We start from the raw sequence: 16240 nt of genomic DNA on the forward strand, positions 1-16240 counted from the left end.
AGGGTTGTGAGCTCAATCCTTGAGGGGGCCATTCAGGGATCTGGGACAAAAAAAGAAGAGGGGAAAATTTTTTTTGGATGATTTAGTTGGGGATTGGTCCTGCTTTGAGCAGGGGGTTGGACTAGATGACCTCCTGATGTCCCTTCCAACCCTGATATTCTATGATTCTATATCCCCCAAATTCCTTTCTGAAGTACTCCTTCCTAGGCCATCAGTTTCTATTTTGTATGTGTGCAACTGATTGTTCCTACCTAAATGGAGTACTGTGTGTTTGTTCTTATTGAATTTCATCCTATTTACTTCAGACTATTTATCCAGTTTGTCCAGATCATTTTGAATTTTAATCCTATCCTCCAAAGCACTTGCAACCCCTCCCTATCTTGGTATCATCCACAAACTTTATAAATGTACTCTCTCTGCCATTATCTAAATCATTAATGAAGATATTGAACAGAACTGGACCCAGAACTGATCTCTGTGGAACCCCGCTTGAAATGCCCTTCCTGCTTGACTGTAAACCTCTCTGGAAATGGTTTCCTAACCAGTTATGCACCCACCTTATAGTAGCTCCATCTAGGTTGTATTTCCTTAGTTTGTTTATGAGAAGGTCATGCGAGACAGTATCAAAAGCCTTACTAAAGTAAAGTGAAGTGAAGATCACTGGTCTGTAATTCCCCAGGTTGTCTTTATTTCACTTTTTATAGATTGGTACTATATTTGCCCTTTTCCAGTCCTCTGGAATCTCTTCGGTCTTCCATGACTTTTCAAAGATAATTGCTAATAATCATAACATGCTACAGTAATTCTGCATCCAAATAGGCACCCAAGTATTCTGTGGCTGTGAGTAAAATGGTATATTTTGTAGCCTGTATTAATTGCGTAGCTCTGTTGGGGGACCCTCATTATCTCTATAGGATTAGAACTGTCAGTTATTTAGGCGTGATTCAGATTCATCCCCTTATTCCTCTACTGCATGAAGGCAAAGCTGGGAGCTTCCAAAGGCCTCTGAATTTCAGATAATCTGATAAGATTTACTGCAGGGATTCAAGAAAAATACATAAGCAAGTCCCGAGACAAGATAAAAAATAGAAACATTTTTAAAGATAAGTAAGCCCACTCTGAGGGAAGAAAGTCTGTAACTTACATAAACTACCAGCCAAAGACAGACTAATTCTTTTCAAATGCAGGGTGATGTTTTAAGTGGAGCCATCCTGACCCATAATCACTTTTGGCTACAAATAGCCACACTCTGCTGAAAGAATTCCTGGAGTGAAGATAAAGCATGATCCATTTATAGCCCAGTAAAGATCTACAGGGACTATTCTTCAGTACTCATGGCCTGATTTTCTGAAGAGATGAGGGCACACAGCCCCATTTGTCTGCAAACCCCGGGTACGCCTAAAAAATCAAGCTAGCGGGTCTTTCGGATGATCAGAAACAGGGTATGTTTGCTTCTAACGGGTCCTGTCCCCAACTGGTGATAAATAACAGATAGTTTAAATGGGACAAAGTGGCTTTCAACACAGTTACAAGAAACACAGCTGAGACTTCAAGGGAAAGTGAAGCCTTTTGAAGAGTGTTGCCAGCACGAGCCCATTGTTGAGGCAGTCAGCCTAGAAAAAACAACATGTTTACATCTGGTGGGTCTCTTTACTAGCAGGACTGATGTGTTTAGTGTATACTTTTGAGGATTGAGGTTGTTCTTTCCGGGGCTCAAGTGTTTGGGGTGCTGGAACAATTTGTAGAGTGGGGGCCATTGAACCAAACTGTAAACCCTGTGTATAATGGAAACCACTTCAAGCAGGAGGTGCAGCATATCCCCCGCACCCCTAGTTCCAGCATCTATAGAAGTGTTGGACAGGCAAGTGTCACTTGTGTAAATTTTAATTGTGATTGTTCAAAACCTCTTAGGCTCTCTCTCATATAAATGGTAGTTTTTTGGGGGCGGGGGGGGAGAATGAGGATATTTCTGAAACATCTGATTTTTTGGTTTCCTTTTCTTTTCTAGATCATGTAGTGCAGTGTATTCTGAAGGCAGGCAAAGTGTTCTGTTTGTGTACCCATGTTTTCTCTTTAATATTCTTGTGCAGCTTATCATTATAATGTGAGAAATGTTTTACCTTTTATCAGCAGGGGAGTGAACTAAGTCAGTCCTGAGGAGCTGTTGATAAAGAAACTACCATACAGAAAGCACATTATAAAGTCTCCTAGTGGATATAGCTTACATTTAATAACATATGATAAAACAGATATCTTCAGCCCTTAAAATCTATTCATCAATAATAAATACTAATAATATTTAGCATGTCTGTATAGGGCGTTCTGCCTCAAAGGGACTCCAAAGAAAAATGTGATGAGGGAAATTGGAGGAGAGAAGAACAAAGGTTAAAAAAAATAGTTCTGACTGCCCGGGAATAGAGAAGAAAAGCAGAGAGGAAAAGTGACTCTGTTACTTGAAATATTTAAACCAAACCTTAATGTCTTTCCAAAAGATATGCTCTACCTCAATCAGGAGTTATAGAATTGATGCAGGAATCACTGGATGAGGTTCTATTGCATGTGTTATGCAGGAGGTCAGATTAAATGGTCACATTAGTTCCTTCTGGCCTTAAAATCTATGATGATTAGATCCTCAGCCTATCGTGATTTTGATTTTCTCGTCTATTGGCAAGTACACAGATACTGCAGAGGTGGGTGCTAACTGTGAGAATGGAGATAGAGTAAAAGCTGTTTTATCAGGCATGTTGGGGAAATGGGGGGTGCTGGTAAGTGAAAAATGCCAGTTAAGTAAGAGGGAGGGACTTCGGGTGCAGAAGGCGGTGCGGGGGTGGGGTGCAGGTCAGGGGCTCTGGGAGGGAGTTTGGGTATGGGAGGGGGCTCAAGGCAGTGGGTTGGGGCCAAGGAGGGAGTGTGGGGCAGCAGGCTGAGGTGCGGGGTACCAGATCCGGGGGGTGCTCACCCCGGGCGGCTCCCTGCAAGCAGTGACCTTCCCTAGCTGCTTCTAGGCAGAGGCGCGGCAGGCAGCTCTCTGTGCTGCCCCCACCACGCCCCGAGCGCTAGCTCCGCAGCTCCCATTGGCTGGCAACTGCGGCCAATGGGAGCTGCGGGGATCATAGAATCATAGAATCATAGAATATCAGGGTTGGAAGGGACCCCAGAAGGTCATCTAGTCCAACCCCCTGCTCAAAGCAGGACCAATTCCCAGTTAAATCATCCCAGCCAGGGCTTTGTCAAGCCTGACCTTAAAAACCTCTAAGGAAGGAGATTCTACCACCTCCCTAGGTAACGCATTCCAGTGTTTCACCACCCTCTTAGTGAAAAAGTTTTTCCTAATATCCAATCTAAACCTCCCCCATTGCAACTTGAGACCATTACTCCTCGTTCTGTCATCTGCTACCATTGAGAACAGTCTAGAGCCATCCTCTTTGGAACCCCCTTTCAGGTAGTTGAAAGCAGCTATCAAATCCCCCCTCATTCTTCTCTTCTGCAGACTAAACAATCCCAGCTCCCTCAGCCTCTCTTCATAAGTCATGTGCTCTAGACCCCTAATCATTTTTGTTGCCCTTCGCTGGACTCTCTCCAATTTATCCACATCCTTCTTGTAGTGGGGGGCCCAAAACTGGACACAGTACTCCAGATGAGGCCTCACCAGTGTCGAATAGAGGGGAACGATCACATCCCTCGATCTGCTCGCTATGCCCCTACTTATACATCCCAAAATGCCATTGGCCTTCTTGGCAACAAGGGCACACTGTTGACTCATATCCAGCTTCTCGTCCACTGTCACCCCAGGTCCTTTTCCGCAGAACTGCTGCCTAGCCATTCGGTCCCTAGTCTGTAGCGGTGCATTGGATTCTTCCATCCTAAGTGCAGGACCCTGCACTTATCCTTATTGAACCTCATCAGATTTCTTTTGGCCCAATCCTCCAATTTGTCTAGGTCCTTCTGTATCCTATCCCTCCCCTCCAGCGTATCTACCACTCCTCCCAGTTTAGTATCATCTGCAAATTTGCTGAGAGTGCAATCCACACCATCCTCCAGATCATTTAGGAAGATATTGAACAAAACCGGCCCCAGGACCGACCCCTGGGGCACTCCACTTGACACCGGCTGCCAACTAGACATGGAGCCATTGATCACTACCCGTTGAGCCCGACAATCTAGCCAGCTTTCTACCCACCTTATAGTGCATTCATCTAGCCCATACTTCCTTAACTTGCTGACAAGAATACTGTGGGAGACCGTGTCAAAAGCTTTGCTAAAGTCAAGAAACAATACATCCACTGCTTTCCCTTCATCCACAGAACCAGTAATCTCATCATAAAAGGCGATTAGATTAGTCAGGCATGACCTTCCCTTGGTGAATCCATGCTGACTGTTCCTGATCACTTTCCTCTCATGTAAGTGCTTCAGGATTGATTCTTTGAGGACCTGCTCCATGATTTTTCCAGGGACTGAGGTGAGGCTGACTGGCCTGTAGTTCCCAGGATCCTCCTTCTTCCCTTTTTTAAAGATTGGCACTACATTAGCCTTTTTCCAGTCATCCGGGACTTCCCCCGTTCGCCACGAGTTTTCAAAGATAATGGCCAAGGGCTCTGCAATCACAGCCGCCAATTCCTTCAGCACTCTCGGATGTAACTCGTCCGGCCCCATGGACTTGTGCACGTCCAGCTTTTCTAAATAGTCCCTAACCACCTCTATCTCCACAGAGGGCTGGCCATCTCTTCCCCATTCTGTGATGCCCAGCGCAGCAGTCTGGGAGCTGACCTTGTTAGTGAAAACAGAGGCAAAAAAAGCATTGAGTACATTAGCTTTTTCCACATCCTCTGTCACTAGGTTGCCTCCCTCATTCAGTAAGGGGCCCACACTTTCCTTGGCTTTCTTCTTGTTGCCAATATACCTGAAGAAACCCTTCTTGTTACTCTTGACATCTCTTGCTAGCTGCAGCTCCAGGTGCGATTTGGCCCTCCTTATATCTTTCCTACATGCCCGAGCAATATTTTTATACTCTTCCCTGGTCATATGTCCAACCTTCCACTTCTTGTAAGCTTCTTTTTTATGTTTAAGATCCGCTAGGATTTCACCATTAAGCCAAGCTGGTCGCTTGCCATGTTTACTATTCTTTCGACTCATCGGGATGGTTTGTCCCTGTAACCTCAACAGGGATTCCTTCAAATACAGCCAGCTCTCCTGGACTCCCTTCCCCTTCATGTTAGTCCCCCAGGGGATCCTGGCCATCTGTTCCCTGAGGGAGTCGAAGTCCGCTTTCCTGAAGTCCAGGGTCCGTATCCTGCTGCTTACCTTTCTTCCCTGCGTCAGGATCCTGAACTCAACCAACTCATGGTCACTGCCTCCCAGATTCCCATCCACTTTTGCTTCCCCCACTAATTCTACCCGGTTTGTGAGCAGCAGGTCAAGTACACAGATGGCACCTGTGGGTTGCTGTTGAAAAGTTACTTTTAGTCACCTTTGCCTCACAGCACTATCTGAAATAAGTTTTTCATTATGCTTAAAAAAAGAAATAACTGAAGTATCTGTTGGCAAATGTTTATTTTTAAATGGCATCCTTTGTTGGGTTTTTGAAAGTTTTCCGCTGGAAGACCACACACACAGCATACTGCATGGAACTCAACTTATCCTGCCTCCAGAGGACTGAATGCTAAGCTAACACTGCTGAGATCCAAAACTGTGGTCCAAGTCAACATAATAGTATGAAGTTGTTTTGCTAATCGAACAAGACCTTTTGGTCACTGTTGGAATGCTTCAGAGTCTGAAATTCTGTGCTTTATTAAAGACAAGACCCCAGCTGCTGCTAGATTTTAATACAAGATCTTGCAATATGGTGTGAGGAGTTTGCAGCAATCTAACATCTTCATTTCCCCTTTAGTCTACACTATTATTATTATGTTTGAGAGTTTATTTCCTGTTTTGGCTGGTAGTCATTAATCGCTCTCCTCTGTTTTTTGTTTGTCCTTCTGTTTCCAGTGTTCAGAAATACCAAAAAAGCAATCTGCAGCTCTTCATATTTATAATTACAAAGAAAGAACAACAGAGCTCACAGCCATTGGCACAGGGCTAGCCGCATCTCTGTACCCTTTTGGATCTTTCTGAGAGCTCTCCCTCAAGTGGCAGGCCCCTGACAAGTTTTGACTGAGGGGTGGCTTATCCTGAACCATTCTTTTCTCTTCCTGCTTATTTTTCCTTTCAGCCCCCTATTAATCATTCATACAGTAAACTTCTCAATAAACAGATCAACATACAGTAAAATAGGTCAATGTACAGTATTCATAAATTATTATAAAGCAGTACCAATTCCATCGCACCTACTGCTTCCAAAATTCATCCAGTCTTTGAGGGAAATTAGCCAACCAACAGTTTAAAAATGTATTAAACACAAGAGAAGCAATTATTTCAGTTACAGTACTGACAATAGTATTTTTTGAGAGAGCAAAAGTGGGTGAGGTAGTATCTTTTATTGCACTGACTTCTGTTGGTGGAAAGTACAAGCTTTTTTGAACTACACAGAGCTCCTCTTCAAGTCTAATGAAAGAATGAGAGTGTCTGAGCTAAATATAAGTTGGGACAGATAGTTAAGCATAAGCATTTTAAGAAGTCACTTGATATGAAGTTGGCAATAAGGGTTACATTGTCATACAAAAGCGTTTGAAGTGGGCCATTAAGGGTTAGCAGGAAGGTGTGTGTTACAGATTGTTGTAATGAGCCATGTGAATCCAGTCTCCCTAGTTAGTCCGTGGTTTTTAGTGTCTAGCACCACCACAAATTTAAAGTTCCCAAGCTTGCCTTTTGAAAGCGGTGTGCAAGTTTCCTTTGATGATGAGTACTGAAAAATCAGATATAGAGTGATCACTTTGTGAAAACTGTTCAACCACAGGTGATAAGTTTTGGGGGGTGTTTGAAGGCCAGGGAGGGCATTCAGGAAATATTTCTCTCAGGATGTGGCCCCCATCAAATATGGGTTGTAATTTTTGATGATATCCCAAATGGGTTCCAATGTGGGGTGGCAGGTGACACCTAGGGGTGTACAGTCAGGTTTTCTGCAGGCTCTCCCAGGGTATTTGGGTGATCCTTCCATGAAGTGATCTACTTCTCTGGTGGAATGTCTTTGTTTAGTGAAGGCAGTTTTAAGTGTGTTAAGGTGTGTCCCGGACTTTCTCTTTGGAGCAAATTCTGTAGTATCTCAGTACCTGGCTGTAGATAACAAGTTTCTGGGTTGGTTGCTAGATCTCTGGAAGTAAGCGTGGTGATCCGTGGGTTTCTTGTATATAGTTGTCTGTAGGGTTTCTAGTTTAATATAAACATTTTGTCCAGGACATCAGTTCTGGTGTGAGAGTATTTTAGAGAGAATCTGATGAAAGGGTGGTGGTTGTTGAAGTTGTGGTGGAAATTTATGAGTTAGTTTAGGTCTTCTGTCCAGAGGATGAAAATATCATCAGTGTATCTCAGGTATATTGTTGGTTTTGTGGTGCATTTTTCCAGAAATTCTTCCTTCTGTATTTTTGTTATTATATATAACATTTTGGTATAGATCACATTCAATCAAATTGCTCCATATGTATTGTTTTCACCACTTATTTGGCTGAGAATGTTGAAGCACAAATGATGATCGCACTTTAGACTGCTATTAGAAGGTCAGATATCATATAATACCAACAGTGGTGTTCCCATCATGTTAAATCAATGTCACACTAAACATTATAGCTCACCACCTACCTTATTAGAGACTGTTTATCCTTGAACCTTTGTATATCATTGACCTCTTAACTCCATATTTGATGGTCCTATTATTTTCTCTTTCGGTATCCTTTGGCTTTGTCTTATTCTGGTCAGGTAACCTTGCCTGACTCCCTTTGTCCAGAATTGTCCCTCTTCTCCTTGGTACATCAGTCTCTCTCTTGGCTGTTATTCTTTCGAAGCTCAGCACTGTGCGGACTCAAAAGTCTCCCCACTTTTTCATAATATTGAAAACTATTACCACCCTGGACTTGGATATATTTTCTTCTTCTCTCAATTTTACTGTGCAGGTCCACAGGACTGTCTGCTATGTGCATGTTCAATGGGATAGTGAAAACATTTAAAAAAAAAACAATGGCAAAAATATATTTTTTTTAAAGTGCAGAAGCTTCAATAAAATGAAACACCCACCACATAGCACTGTGGTTAAAAAAAAAAAGTGTCTTTAGCCTGGGGTACCATATCATGTATTGTTCAACAGGGGAGCCTGAACAAGATTGCATTCTGAACACTAGATTATTTCACATGTTCTTTGCATTAAATGCTATACCTCTTACTCAAGGCTCTATGTACTAAGCAGCATATTAGACTTCTTTTTACAAGAAGATCCCCCTGTCAAGGTTCCTCCCCCACTCTGAACTCTAGGGTACAGATGTGGGGACCTGCATGAAAAACCTCCTAAGCTTATCTTTACCAGCTTAGGTCAAAACTTCCCCAAGGTACAAAATATTCCACCCTTTTGTCCTTGGATTGGCCGCTACCACCACCAAACAAATACTGGTTACTGGGGAAGAGCTGTTTGGACATGTCTTTCCCCCCAAAATACTTCCCAAAACCTTGCACCCCACTTCCTGGACAAGGTTTGGTAAAAAGCCTCACCAATTTGCCTAGGTGACTACAGACCCAGACCCTTGGATCTTAAGAGCAATGAACAATCCTCCCAACACTTGCACCCCCCCTTCTCAGGGAAATGTTGGATAAAAAGCCTCACCAATTTGCATAGGTGACCACAGACCCAAACCGTTGGATCTGAGAACAATGAAAAAGCATTCAGTTTTCTTACAAAAAGACTTTAAATAGAAATAGAAGTAAATAGAAATAATAAAAAAAAATCCCCCCTGTAAAGTCAGGATGGTAGATACCTTACAGGGTAATTAGATTCAAAACATAGAGAACCCCTCTAGGCAAAAACCTTAAGTTACAAAAAAGATACACAGACAGAAATAGTTATTCTATTCAGCACAATTCTTTTCTCAGCCATTTAAAGAAATCATAATCTAACACGTACCTAGCTAGATTACTTACTAAAAGTTCTAAGGCTTCATTCCTGGTCTATCCCCGGCAAAGACAAAATATAGACAGACACACATACCCTTTGTTTCTCTCCCTCCTCCCAGCTTTTGAAAGTATCTTGTCTCCTCATTGATCATTTTGGTCAGGTGCCAGCGAGGTTACCTTTAGCTTCTTAACCCTTTAGAGGTGAGAGGAGATTTCCTCTGGCCAGGAGGGATTTTAAAGGGGTTTACCCTTCCCTTTATATTTATGACACCCCCAATTTATGTGACAGGGCTGCTCTGAATCATATGGCATTTTATGGTGATGTTAACTGATAACACAATGGTTCTAGAATCTGAGTGGTTCCTAGGCTGGAAGGAGTTGGGGTAGGCAAAGAAGGAAGCAGTGACATGGTAGGAGAACGGGGGGTAAGATTTGCAGGAGGTGGCATCTCCCACCCAGGCAGAGCCATCCTTAGGATTTATGGGGCCCTATGCAGTATTATTAAACTGGTGCCCCTATGCCAGATGGCAGCCTGGCCTCACATGTGTATTTTAGATAAGGATGGTCTTTTGAAGGATTTATTTAAATAACTATGTCTGAAGATCCAAGCATTTAAGGCTAAAGATGAATATTCAGATGGTGCATCTAAAAATCTATTCAAGGATTTTTTTAGAGATGTGATTTTATAATCTTCAGCAACACACTAATGAAATATTTTTAAAGCAAATTTTAAACCAAGGTCCTGTAAACTAACATGTTCTGAGTAAATATTACAGTAATGCTCAACTCCTTTTATCGGTAAATTCAGAAACTGACAGTATAAACCTGGGGGTTGGCAAATACCTATTAAATGGCTTCATTACCACTTGAATGGCTCTTTAACAGTTTCAGTGTTGTGCTAATAGGTCTGGCAGGCTGGAAGTCTTTTTCACTTTTAAGTACTAGATCCCCTCCACAGGAAGACTCACCAGGCTGCAGCAGCCAGCTGTGGTGGGAGCCTGAAAGAAGGGTCAGAACAGGGATAGGAAGAGGCGGAAGGGTGGACACTAAGACCCAAGGGTGCCCCAAATGTTCGGGTGCCCTACGCAGCCCTGTATGCTGCGTATGCCTAAGGAGGGCCCTGCACCCACTGCTCCTAAGCCTCACCAAAGCAGAACTGAACTGCAATGTGCAAAGCAGGAGCTATGTAGCAAACCAAGGCACTTGCTAGGTACATTCACTTGCTAGACATACAGCTGAATTCTTGCAGGAGCCTCAGATGTTAGCTGTAGCCTTCTCCTCTGAGCCCTCTCTACACCACCACCTTTCACCAAGGTAGTGCTTCAGCACCATGATAGGAAGATAAGCTACAATGCTGAAAAATGATCAACCGATGGGCAAATAGTTAGTTTTTAATACTGAAGTGGCAAAAAGATTTATATTGTAACTTGGTAAGAAGGCAAATTATGCAACTATTTGCACAGATGCTTAAATGCATCACACATGAGGCCTTGTTCTTACCTGATTTTCAGCACAAACATCTCATAGATACTAAGGTCAGAAGGGACCATTATGATCATCTAGTCCGACCTCCTGCACAACGCAGGCCACAGAATCTCACCCACCCACTCCTGCAAAAAACACGGTTGTTTAATTAATTCTGGCCACATCTTTTTGGAAAAAAGAATTAAAGGATGCATTCTGTTTTACTTCCTGCAAGGAAGGTGTTTTTTACCCTGAAAGGTACACATTGCCACGACAACGCTTGGTAGCCTGCACTCTCAGGACTTAAACCATAACTCCTGATGTGCTCTATCAACTTCCAAACCAGCATTTCCATACCTAACAAATGAGGAATCAGTTTGGTGATTAAACTGTCTGCACCTGAATTCTCTGCCCCTTTAGTTATGCCAGTTATCCTTGCATTGTTTTATTGACCTCCATTTTCCAAGCCATTGGATTTCCAAATTGTGGCCTCCAGAAGCATTACCCCATTAAGGAAACAATTAGTCTGTACACTGAAACATAACCCACATCTTACTGGCTACCAGTTATATTTAACTTTTGCATTTCTGAAGTGCCCACTCTACCAGCTAGTTTCAGATAAATTTGTTAGGCTTTGCTGCCATTTTAATCTCCATAGCTGCACTGTATGACCATGCGCGGCTCTTATTACTTTTGGATAATTTCTTAGCTCCATTACTAATTGCAAAGGCTATCGGAAGATCTCAGACATATTTGCCAGGGAAGGTGTTTGCTCACAGAAGAGCACTGGGGTTCAAAACAGAAACAAAGAAGAAACATAAACCTGGCAATGGAAATCTTAGGGCTCAGTTGTGCTCCTAGGGACTTGCAGCGTGCTGGCCAGCAGTGCTGGCTGGTGCAGGGGAAGCTGGACCATGGCTGCACCTCTTGCCTTGCTGACTAACACCATTAGTCAAGAGCAGCCTTTCCCTTCAAGGGGAGCACAAAGACCTTAATTAGGCCTCATCCCATCTCCAAGAGTGCAAGGGAGAAGGAGGCTCTTTCTGCCCTCCACCCCTTTGGACGCACATGCCAGGTTCAGTCACAATCTGGCCCCAAGGTGTAAAGTAAAGGTAAGTAGTTGGGAACATTCAGTAAGGGATTATCAGAATGGGTCTGCAGATGCTAAAAGCCAGATTAGGAAAGTGCAGAAGGAAAAGTGTCTTGCTGTAAGACTTTGCTTTACGTTCTTTGTTGCCTTAGGTTGAGATTTTTCAAAGCAGCCTAAGGGAATTAGGTCCCCAAATTCCAATTCAATTCAGTTTAATCCCAATTCAAACTCTTAGTTGTTTCCCTAGGAAGGCATTTGTCTATATATGTGTTTCCCCACAGGTGCCCACCACAGCGTCCTGATCCTGACTGGGACCTCACTGTGATCCCATAATATGAATGTTAAATAATAAATAACAGCAACAGATAACGAATTATGCCTTCCTAGCCTCTATCGCTGCTGATTTTCTCATTGTACTGTTTAGTGCTACAGCATGTAACCTCTGATATAGTATTCCAGCAGGCATGTCATTGCTTCTGGCTGCAGAAGGTGGTGAGTTCATCTGCTTCAAGGTAGTTTTGTAAACTGACCCTTTGGGAGCCTGACCAACAGCTTGCTGTCTCCCCCTCAGAAGTATCCATCAAGAAGAGGAAGTTACTCACCTTGTGCAGTAACAAATGTTCTTTGAGATGTGTCCCCCTCAGGGGGCTCCACTTCAGGTGTTGGTGCATCCCTGCACCGTAGATGGAGATTTTTGGTAGCAGTGCTTGGTTGAGGCACGCATGCACAGTAGTAGTCTCACTGTGCTGTTGGCGCCTCATCTAGCGCGTGCATGACCCAACCGGTTCAGTTCCTTCTCTACAGCAGAGCTCAATTAACGAACACTGCAGTAGAGGGGAGGAGGATAGGTAGTGGAGCACCCACAGGGACACACATCTCATAGAACCCTTGTTAATTCACAAGGTGAGTAACTTCCTCTTCTTCTTTGAGTAGTGTCCCTGTGGGTGTTCCACTTCAGGTGACTGTAAAGCAGCGACCTACTGTGGTCAGTAGAGGCTTCGGAGTCAGGTTTGTTGTTGCAGAGAGCACAGAGTAAGGCTTAATATTGTGTCTGACATAGAACATTGAGTGATAGCATAGTGTTTTGCAAAAGTGAGTTCAGAATCCTATGTGGCATCCCTGCATATGTCTATTAGAGGGCCACTATTCAGGAAAGCTATAGACATAGCCATGGCATGCATAGAATGGGATCGGATCCCTTGCGGGGGTTCCTCATTATGTAGTCAGTCGCAAAATTGAATACAAGTGGAGATCCATTTAGATAGTCTCCGGGTTGATACTGTACATCCCTTGGAGTGTTCTGCTGTAGAAACAAACAGTCTTGGGGATTTCCACAAGGGTTTGGTTCTGTCTAAGTAAAATGTTATGGCTTGCCTGACATCGAGTGTATGTAGTATGGTCTCTTGGAAGTTCCCGTGTGGTTTTGGATAAAACGTGGGAAGGTGTATGGGTTGGTTTATATGGAAGGATGTGGATACTTTAGGTAAAAAATTTGGGTGTGGTCACAAAGTGACTTTGTCTTTAGTGAACTCTGTGTATGGGAGCTTGGCCATCAGTACCCCAATCTCGCTGATTTGTTTAGCTGAGGTGATCGCAACCAAGAATGTGACTTTCATGGACATATGAAGGAGTGAGCAGGTCACTAAAGGTTCAAAAGATGCTCTGGTGAGGCATTTAAGTACAAGCTTCAAGTCCCATGGGGGTGTAGGTTGTCAAGTAAATGTTTTGTATCCCACTGAGGAAGCGTTTAGTGATTGGGTGTGCAAAGACTGACGTTCCATACAACTTATGGTGAAAGGCTGTGACAGCCGCTAGGTGTACTTTGATTGAGCTTATGGATAAGTCTGATTCTTTGAATTCCAATATGTAGTCCAGTATGACTGGGAGAGGCACTGTGACTGTAGTTAACATTTATTGTTGGCACCATAGTGAGAATCTCTTCCATTTCTGAAGGTACGTATTGCAAGTGGTGGATCACCTGCTATTTAGTAATACATGTTTCATTTGTTCTGAGCAGGCTACTTTATCGTGTTGGAACCATGTATAAACCATGCTTTGAGGTGACGTTTCTCTGGATTTGGGTGGAGAGTCCAGCCTTTGTTTTGTGAGAGGAAATCCACCCACAAGGGAAGCGCTCGTGGGTGCACACTGCCAATCGTAGCAGGTAAGGGAACCAAGTCTGTCTCGGCCACATTGGGACAATCAGTATGATCCAGGCCCTGATGGTAGGAATTTTGTGAATGACTCGTGCGATTAGAGGTATCGGTGGGAATGCATACATGAGTGCTGTGTCCCACAAAATGAGAAAAGCATCCCCTAAGGACTTGGGTGGGCATCTCCTAAGCAGAAAAGTGGGCACTGGTGGTTCGTTGCTGATGCAACCAGATCTAGAGATGAAAAGTCCCATTCTTGGAATATCAAGTGGAGGACGCTGTCATGTACTTCCCATTCGTGTTCCTCGGAGAAATATCTGCTCAGTTTGTCTTCCATCGTGTTCTGTCACCCTGGGAGGTAAGATGCTGAGATTGTTGTGTTATGGTGTATGCACCAATTCCATAGTTTCATGGCTTCGGTGCAGAGTGAATGGGAATGAGCCCCTCTTTGGCAATTGATATAGAACATGCATGCTATGTTGTCGGTCAGTATGCAGATTGATTCATTCTGTATGATCAGAAGGAAGAGTCTGCACACACTGTATACCACTCGGAGCTCTAGGAGATTGATGTGAAGTTGGGTTTCCATCACTGACCACCTGCCTTGTACGGTGTGCTGGTCCAAGTGATCACCCCAGCCTATCAATGACTCATCAGTTGTGATTATTAGTGACGGTGAATCCTATTGGAAAGGGATCATTGTGCAGACGTTTTCTGGTTTTGTCCACCATTGTAGCGATGCAATGACCTTTGGAGGTACCGTTACTCTTTTGTTTAGACTGTGTTTGATGTGGTGTATACTATTCTCAGCCAGTGCTGTGGGCAATGCATATGCATTGTCATGTATCTCACAATGAATGTCGTGGACACTATGTGACCTAATAGTTGTAGGCAGGTTTTGGTGGACGTTTGAGGGCTGCTGGTAACTGTCGAGATGAGGTTGTTTAATGTTATGAATCTGTGGTCAGGCAGCAATGCTCTGGCCTGTGCGGAATCGAGGTAGGCCCCAATGAATTCCAGTTGTTGCACTGGGGTCAGTGTAGATTTCTGTACATTTACTTGCAATCCCAGGGTCTGGAACAAAGCAATGGTGTCTACACCACCTTTGTCTCTTCTTTATGAGTTGTATCTTTCAGTAGACAGTTGTCTCAGTATGGGAAAATCATTACCCCTTTTTTTAAACGATGGGCAGCCACTACCAGAAGGGTTTTGGAAAAAAACTCGTGGGGCAGTGGAAAGCCCAAAGGGTAGTACTCTGTACTGGTAATGGTGTCATGATCACCTTGCATGTAGCCTTGGTTGGGAGGGTTGGTGCCGTTCTTGGTCTGTCGGTTGGTACCGATGACTCAGCCAGTGCCGGAGCATTTCCGGTGGTACTGTTCTTGGTACTGAGTCACGCACCGGGGTAGTTGGTGCCGCATCTGTGCCTTGACTCCTTGTCAATGTGGTGGGGCTTGGCCGAGGCCCGTAGGGGGATGGTGCTGTAGGTGCCAGGAGCCTCAAAGATGCTAACTCTAGTCGAGCTCGGCACCTAGGATAGCGACCTCACTGGGGACCTCTTCTTTTTCTGAGTGTCCCTGTGAGGGAAGGTTGCGGCTTGCTCCCTAGAAATTTTGGAAGACTGAGCACTGTCTTTAGCAGAAGTTTTGTCTGGGGAACCAACTGCTGAGGTTGGTTTTGGTCCATAGCGGTAGGCTGAAGGGACTTTTCCATTAAAATCATTTTGAGGTGAAGATCTCCATTGAGCTGTGCCCTGGCTTTCAGGTTACTACAATGGACACATTTTTGATGGACACAAACATTGGACACATATAGAAGGGCCATCAGAGACTGGTATTGCCTCAGGGCAAAAGTCACTTAATTTAAATCCGGGTGAGCCGGATAGCATGGATATTGAAAGTTTTCCAACAAGGAAAGGGGAGCTAACAATAAAAAAAAAATTTTGGGGGTGGGGGGGAAGGTGGAGGAGAGAAGAGGTATCTAACTAAACTCAGTAAACGAGACTTACTAAACTACAACTAACTTATTTATTTCTAGAGTAAATGAAGTGGCCGCACTGCCACTGAGCTCCGTCTGCAGCCAAGGACAGCTGAAAAGGAACTGAATGGGTCGGATCATGTGTGCGTACTAGATGAGGCACCAATGGCACTGCAAGATGACTACTGCACATGCGTGCCCTGACTGAGCACTGCTACCGAAAATCTCTAATTTCCGGCGCAGGGATGCACAAACACCTTAAGTGGAGCACCCACAGGGATGCTACTCGAAGAAGAAGAGGAGGTTATTTACCAGTAACTGTAGGATGGCAGAGTTGTGAATAGACTTAAAGGTTTGCACTTACTGCAGTGAAAGCCAGTGGAGGGATTCAAAGAGAAGGTTGAAGCAGTGAGAATAGGCAAGGAAGATGATCTGAGCAGTTATGCTTTGTAGTTCTACCCTTTAAGTACTCAAATCTGCTGCAGTGCCTGCGTTTACCATCATAGTGACTTTTAGCCTTCTTACA

General features: G+C 43.9%; 1 protein-coding gene and 1 long non-coding RNA gene across 2 annotated transcripts in view; one reads left to right on the top strand and one right to left on the bottom strand.

Moving 5' to 3' along the window:
* Nucleotides 1-16240, bottom strand: part of TBC1D22A (TBC1 domain family member 22A) — a 531490-nt gene that overhangs the window by 34851 nt on the left and 480399 nt on the right. The window lies entirely within an intron of this gene.
* LOC141987244 (uncharacterized) lies at nucleotides 1395-16133 on the top strand. Its single transcript, XR_012639477.1, has 3 exons — nucleotides 1395-1442; nucleotides 13602-13748; nucleotides 15775-16133. It is a non-coding gene; the product is annotated as an uncharacterized LOC141987244 (long non-coding RNA).

This window comes from Natator depressus, chromosome 1 (genome assembly GCF_965152275.1).
Source record: "Natator depressus isolate rNatDep1 chromosome 1, rNatDep2.hap1, whole genome shotgun sequence".
NCBI lineage: Eukaryota > Metazoa > Chordata > Testudines > Cheloniidae > Natator > Natator depressus.